Source organism: Sinocyclocheilus rhinocerous, unplaced genomic scaffold (genome assembly GCF_001515625.1).
Source record: "Sinocyclocheilus rhinocerous isolate Xijiao unplaced genomic scaffold, SAMN03320098_v1.1 scaffold8, whole genome shotgun sequence".
In the NCBI taxonomy this organism is placed as follows: domain Eukaryota; kingdom Metazoa; phylum Chordata; class Actinopteri; order Cypriniformes; family Cyprinidae; genus Sinocyclocheilus; species Sinocyclocheilus rhinocerous.
This window is the reverse complement of record NW_015666800.1, coordinates 2,440,228-2,447,721: the sequence shown is the minus strand read 5'-3', so window position 1 is coordinate 2,447,721 and position 7,494 is coordinate 2,440,228. Positions and strand designations below refer to the sequence as shown.

General features: G+C 38.0%; 1 protein-coding gene across 1 annotated transcript in view; it reads right to left on the bottom strand.

Moving 5' to 3' along the window:
- Positions 1–7,494, bottom strand: part of LOC107733169 (estrogen-related receptor gamma) — a 111,183-nt gene that overhangs the window by 85,901 nt on the left and 17,788 nt on the right. Inside the window, exon 2 of the mRNA XM_016544709.1 lies at positions 6,698–6,810. The gene's annotated coding sequence lies outside the window, so the exon portion shown is untranslated. The remainder of the gene's footprint in view (positions 1–6,697; positions 6,811–7,494) is intronic.

Genomic DNA, 7,494 nt, shown 5'->3' with positions numbered 1-7,494 from the left:
GGAAAGTGGGGGTGAGAGAGGGTTTAAAGAAGCAGCCCGCGTCTCTCCCTCAGCAATGCTTATCGGCTCGCGCTGTCAAGTGCGCAGATAAAACCGCTCACTTTGTTGATACAAAACATTGTGAATGAAGCCGCTTGCTGTTCGCTTTACATCTGCCTTTGTTTGCTTGCTAATTTGTTTCTTTCTTCTACCTGCATGGGGAACATTAAAAAAATGTGTTATAAACAATCAGTACATTTGAATTTAAAAGTACAGTTTGTTTTACAATGAGAAAATTGAGTTTTTCGGACTTGCGAATGTTGTCGTGCACTTTGAGTAAGTGGAAATAGTTGAATTTGAGGCGATACAGAGCTGGGAAAACCGTAGCAATCCACCGCAACATCATAACAGCGGCCCATCACAGCAAATGTGGAAGAGAGGGAGTGGACACACGCTACCGTGACCACATCACTGACATATACAGTGAGAAAAGGCTGAGGAAAGATCAAAGGCACCCCTTTGTTCTAGAATGATTGAGCCACATTTGCGGGGCATCCAGGCTGCCGGCGCGAGCCGTTCGCAAGTATGTGTGTATGTTTACGCGCGTGTCACAGGCTCGCTGCATTTCCAGCAGCAGCAGGGAAGATATTGCTGGCATCTCAGCACACCGCAATTCCCCACTGATAAGAAAATTCAGGAGCCGCACCGGCCCACAAACCATTGTGCTTGCCCCACCACGCCGCCACAGAAATTGCATCTGACCGTCTTTCATATTCCAAACTTGCGGGGATTTTGGAGGCAGACATCTCTTTAAAATGCCTGTCTTGGATCTCTGAAACTGAACTTAACCTGTTCAGTGGATCTCATATACGATTTGATTGATTTTTATTTGATTGCTTTAATAGTGTTAATAAACATGAAGTCATATAATTTTTTGTCTATTTTTTCAACAATCCTTAAAAAAATGACAGTAAAATGTTTAATAAATATTATTGAATTTTTACATTTTATTTCATTTTTTTACACATTTCATTACTTAAAAACCTATTTCACAAAATATCTTTTTTTGTTTTTGTTTTTTTAAATAACTCCATTATTTGTACGAACAGCTATTAAGACTCAGGTAGGCAGCAGGTGCATTGTGTAGAGTAAGATATATCGAATGAGAGATGCACATCAACAATAAAGAGGCACAGATCAATGCATCACACACATCACTGAAAACTAATATCTTTCGGGGAAATTAGATCCACTTCTAAACTGCACAAAGAAAGAAAAAGCTTGATATGGCACATATAGAAACGACTGAGTGAAATCCAGGCTTTTCCCTTTGAATAACAGATGGGCAGAAAAAAGAAAAGGAAATGCATTTGAACGATCAGAATCATGTCTTGGTTCCATCAGAATCATGGAAACTTTGTTTCCAGAGAAGTGTAAAAGACTGCTAGAAGATTATTTTTATTACATGGGAGTGTGTTGCCATTGCTGAAGGACACTGGGTCTAACAAAGGCATTTTGAAATAACACTCTACTGTTTCCGACCGACCAACGCACACACACATTCTCACACTTCGAAAGTTACATTTGCTTAATTTATTCATCCGTCTGCTTTTAAACAATATACAGTCTCTGCAATATTTGCACCAAAAAAAAAAAAAGGCACATGATTAAAAAAAATACTAAAGCAATAAGTTTCAAAGCTCCGAGTGGAAACGACAGGCAGCCGACTGCCATTTGAAACTGTTTTAATTGCACTGTGACAAACGGAAATGAAGAGAATGAGGGGAATGGGAACCGCCATAATGTTTGAATGCAGATTGGAGGGATACCTGTGTTCACTCAGGTCCCATGAGACCAACAAACATTCAAGAACCACGTAGATCAAATGCAGAGCGCTGCAGTTAACAGACAGCAGTCATACTTGAAAAACTAAGATGCACACTGAGACCAAATGGAGGAAATAAAAAAAAATCAGTTAGCTGGACACATTGAAATGTATGATTCTGCCTGAGAAGCATCTAAAGAAAGAGGTTAAAGTGAATCAAACCTGAATGCTCAGACTAGCAAAGTTCACCCCCCCACTGCCGACATGCTTTTTTTCATTTAGGTTTCACAGCAGGGGTGCAGTGTTGTATCGGCTGTATTGATTCAATTACAGTGGGCCGCCCGCTTTTGACAGAACCCCCTTTAGGTCAAATTTCCATATCTGTGCTGAATGGGTGGCTGCGACCCCCAAACACTGGCCACGTGGGGCTGGAAATACCCAAAGGATCACTCCAAACTTCTGTCAGCCCCTCTATGTACAACAAATCTGACTGCGATAGCAACATGCTAAGAACATTAAGTTTAAGCATAACAACAATGCGCTCTTAGCAGCACAAAGTTATTCAGAATCGAGCCTGGCTTCACTACTACACGCTGTCATTAACAGCCTTTAATCCCTGCTGCCCCGCTGAAAACATTTGAACTTAAGTATGCACGACTAGTCTGCGCTGATTGCAGCGGATGTCGATACATGTCAATAGCTGCCCATCTTTTTCATTAGCAGTTTTAGCACAGCGCTTCTGCTTCTATTGTTCAGACGGTGTGTGTTTTACAACGAGCCATGTCTCGCTTTCAAACCGAATCCCGTTCTGCCACAAGAGACGGACGAGCATTCAATTCACAAGCCGGCAGATTGAAAGACGAGCTCTTAGATGTAAAAACAAAATGCATTAGGCGCTAGCAAGGACGGGTATGCAAAGTCTCAAAATGGATTTGAAAAGACTGCAGTCTGGCTTTTGTAAGCGTTTGTGTGTGAGTACGTGGGCGTGAGAGCTTGTGTGTGTTTTTTATTTGTGTGTGTCAAATGTTAAAGACAGGGATGACCCTTTTGGTCACTGGCTGTTGACATGTGGCTAAGAATTATCAGGGCTAGCTTGGCGGAGCATCAATCAAGGCAGTCAATAGGGGAGGGCAAGTTCACTTAGGTCACATGTCAGCCGACCAGCCACGGAGCATACAGTCAATGCGTCCGCCGCTGGAGTTGTTTAAAATCAATTTGTCAAAAATTGGGCTGTAATAAATTCAAGAGGCAGGATGCTTATTTGTAGCCACTCGGGTCGACACTGGGCGTCTCAGAGTGAAAGCTCTCGGGCTGAGCGGAGAAGCGTATTACAAACAAAAACGCTGCAAAAATGTGATGCTGTTGTTTCTATATTAATAGCAGTAATTTAAAAATAGAGCAGTTTAATAGGCAATTTAATCAAATAAATAATTAAAGAGTTATACTGAAATGCTGTGTGTATGTGTGTGTGCGTTTAATTTATGTACTTTAATAGGTAATTATTTTTAATACATCACAATGTATTTTATACACACACACACACACACACACACACAATAAGTTAAGTGACATGAATAATTATAAACAAAATAATGATACATGCTTTTATACGTGAGCTTGGGAAAACTAAGGTGTGTTTTTAACATTTTTTTGTGATTAATTCTGTCTGTCTGACTGACTGTGTATTTGTGCATTAGTCAATATAAAATGCAAAAGCAATGTTTAAGACAGGTGACAACTTAAAGTTACTGTAGTACACACATGTACACTTGCATACATTCCTAAATAGGTACTGTTATCAAGCAAAGCTTCAAAACGAACAAATAATTCTTCTTACAACTGCTTCTGCTTCCTCAAATTCCAAAACTCAAAGTCCCTTGCAAGAGAAAGTAGACTGAAAAGTGTGTGTGTGTGTGTGTGTGTTTGTGCCTGTCATATGAGAGTGCTGCAGTGCTCTTGTATTGCGTCTTGATGGGGACACAAAGGCAGGTTGGCAGCTGTGTGCCGGGACAGCCCTTCAGTCTGCAGTTCAGCAGTGGTCAACAGAGGGAGCTACTGGCTGTGCGGTGGTCAGTGTGTGTGAGAGTGTGTGTGCGGTTTGCCTGATGAGCGGAGAGCTCATCTGTGTGTGCATGTGTGTTTGTCCTTTGTTGTTTTACCCCATCGCTGTCACAGAATGGATACATTTATGCCTGCCACTGTGGTTTGAGTTGCCTTGTCATACATGAAGGAATATTTGAGGACTCAAACATATGATGGGAAAACAGGAATTTGGATACATAGTGACATTATGGAATACTACTTTGTTATGATTCTATTAATTGTACTAGATTACATTCAATTCAAACAATAAATAAATGTTACATTTTATACAGATTTTGTATAAATCAAACAAAATAATCGTGCATCTAACTCGTAATAATCTGTATTAAGTTAAAACAGATGGCAAAATCATGAGATACTGTGTGTACAGACAAACCATTTTTATTCCTGTTCAGATATCATTCAAAAAAAAAATATATATATAAGGGAGGTTTCCAAGACAGGGTTTAAATTAAGCCAGGAGTAGGCTCAATCTACAATAGTTAATCATGGTTTAAAAAATGGCATTCTGAAACACACAGTTCAGATTACTAACACCTGGACTATGGAGTCCTGAACTAAAATAGACCAAAATAATTAAAAAATCAACTGTGCTAATCTGAATTAGCATGACAGAGGTTGCCTATAAAACATGGAATGAATCAAGGAAAGTTTAAAATGGTATGGAACAGAGAAGCAAATCCAAGGACAACAATGGCAGCAAAAAAAAAATAAAAAAAACTGCAATAAAAAAAAATGGCTAGAAATTTGTTTGTATTGAATTCTTGCATAAATTCCTGCAATCAGTAGCTCTTGTCAGTTTTGCAACATTATTATTATTATTATTTATTATATAATACAGAAAGCAGCTGTTATATATATAAAAAAATATATATGAAAAAAAATATATATATATGGCTTATATATATAAATAACAAAAATCTAAATCTAACAACAAAATCACATTATGAAAATAAATGTTTTTCTCTAATATACATTGGCCACAATTATTTGTACCCCTAGAAAAAATTATTATGAGTAAAATCTCTGAAGATCTATACTCCTATTCATATTTAATTCAATTCAATTCAATTTCAAGTTTATTTGTATAGCGCTTTTTACGATACAAATCATTGCGAAGCAACTTTACAGAAAATTAAGTTTCTACAATATTTAGTAGTAGCTTATCAGTATTTCATTTTTATATTTATCAGTATATCAGTAGTAGCTTATTCATATTTACAGCACACCAGCGTGACTAGGAACATGAAATTATCCAGCCATTACTTCCTGTTTGACAGGAATACAAATGAGAGAACACAAATGATCTATCACAATGAGAAAAAACAAAGAATATAGTTCTGATGTGCAGCAACAGATTGTTGAGTACATCACGACAAGTTGTTTGGGAGGGCCTGAAGAAAAAACCCTCTGCTCTCATCCAAAAACAAACTCCAGCATATTCATTTGTCAGACACTACTGGAACTTCAAACAGGTCGGGGTTATTTGGTCAGATGAAACTTTTTGCAGGAAACACTCAAGGTGGGTTTGATTCACACAGGGATAAAGTACCCCACATGCACAATGAAATATACTGCTGTATCTTTATTGTTGTGGGCCTAGTTTTCTGCAGGAGGTCCTGGGCATCTTGTTCAGATACATGTCATCACAGATTCTAGCAAACAGCAAGAGAAAAAAAAAGAGAAAAAAAAAAAACTTAAATTGGTCAATGGCTTGATCTTCCAACAGGACAATGACCCAAAAAGACCATCAAAATCAACACAAAAATGGGTTACTGAGCACAAAAGGGTAGGTGCCATGGTCATCCCAGTCATCTGACCTGAACCCATAGAAAACTGAAGAGGAGAGTGTATCAGCATGGACCTGGGAAACTGAAGGATCTGGAGAGATTCTGTATAGAAATATGGTCTCTGATCTCGTCAGGTGTTCTCCAAACTCATCAGGCATTATAGGAGAGAATCAGAGCTGTTATCTTGGCAAAAGGAGGTGTCCAATGTGTATTAGAGAAAAATATTTCTTTCATAATGAGATTTCCCCTCAATTCCATTTTACTTACTGAAAGGTTAGGGCTTTGTGAATTTTTATGAATAAAAGATCAAAATGATCAACAGTGCAGATTTATTTTCATAGGCTTCTTTGTTCATATTTACCAAGGGTGCCAATATTTTTGATTTATATATATTATATATTACCAGGAGGCAGGTTTAACTTCATATTAACATTCAGATTAACACTGGAAACACAACGTTAATCTAAAGTTAAACCTGTCTCCTGGTAGGTTTAATTTAAGCCTTAATTTAGTCCTGAAGTAGCTCTAGTCCTTCTCCAGGAAATCGGCCTATTAAACTCTGGACTAGACTAAGTCCAAGACTATTTAAAACCATGACATAGAAAGCAGATTCCTGTTAATCTGGTTTAAATGGCCATTTTAGTCTAGGACTAGGACTTTCACTCCAGCCATACTGAAACACACATACAAATATATATGCAATTGTGAATTCCAGGGTGCCAAAAAGTCATTTTAAACAACTGCTATTGTACCACTTTCAATAGACTTGGGTGGGTGAGTAAAACTGCTCCATGAAACCAATGTTATGAAGGGGAAAGTGACACAAGGTTACTATGGTAGCGAATGAGTGAATAGCTAAGTAATCTAATGGTCTATCAGCAGGAACAATTGTCACATGAAGGAAAGTGCCAATTTCAAAGCCCCCCTGCTTGGCAGGGTGATAACAGGCTAGCGGGGGCTCCAGGGACAGCGGCGAACCCGGTGTGCGGCATTTGCTAACCTCTCTTTGATACGGCCACTGCTGTTTCCTGTTTCTACCCTTTTCTCTCTCGTCTTGAATCTCTTTAGCAGTCCGACTACACGCAGGATCTCCTATCTTCAAGAAAACCAGTGCTGCAGTGAATAATGGAAAATGAATGGTGTTAGAATGGTGTCTATCTTTAAATATAGCTTATTCTTTTTTCCTAAATATCCATTTATTTTGATTATTTATGACTCAATAAACCATACTAAAATAAGTACACAAAGACCTTATTTTACCACAAATTACAAATTAAGACCACAAATTACATTAAATAAATAAATCCCATATCCAGAACACAGATAACCAGAGCTCTGATATGCGATACACATTAGCACATTAAAGCACCTTTTAAGTGCAGGTATTTGCAGTTCACCGTGTCTGAAAAGGATCGAGACACGTCTTCTCCTTATCTGTGGTTACAATTAAAACACCTTCTGTCATTTCACAGGTCTACTGGGATCAAGTTTACTTTCAAATACATGACCGGCCTCTAACTGATATACTCTGAGCAGAATATAGACACAAAACTGCACATGAAATGGTTGTCATTCTTGAACACATTTTTTTTTTCAGTGTAAGATAAGCTTGAGTAAACATGAGCACAAAATATTGCTGTCTCAGAGGGTTACGTGTGCATCGTGCACCTGCATGAACCACGCTGTGTTGCTGCCACTGATTACGTCTATATAAAGCTGCTTTAAAAATGCTGAATTAAAAGCAAAGAAAATCTAAATATTTAGTGATACATATATATATAAAGAAATATATATAAA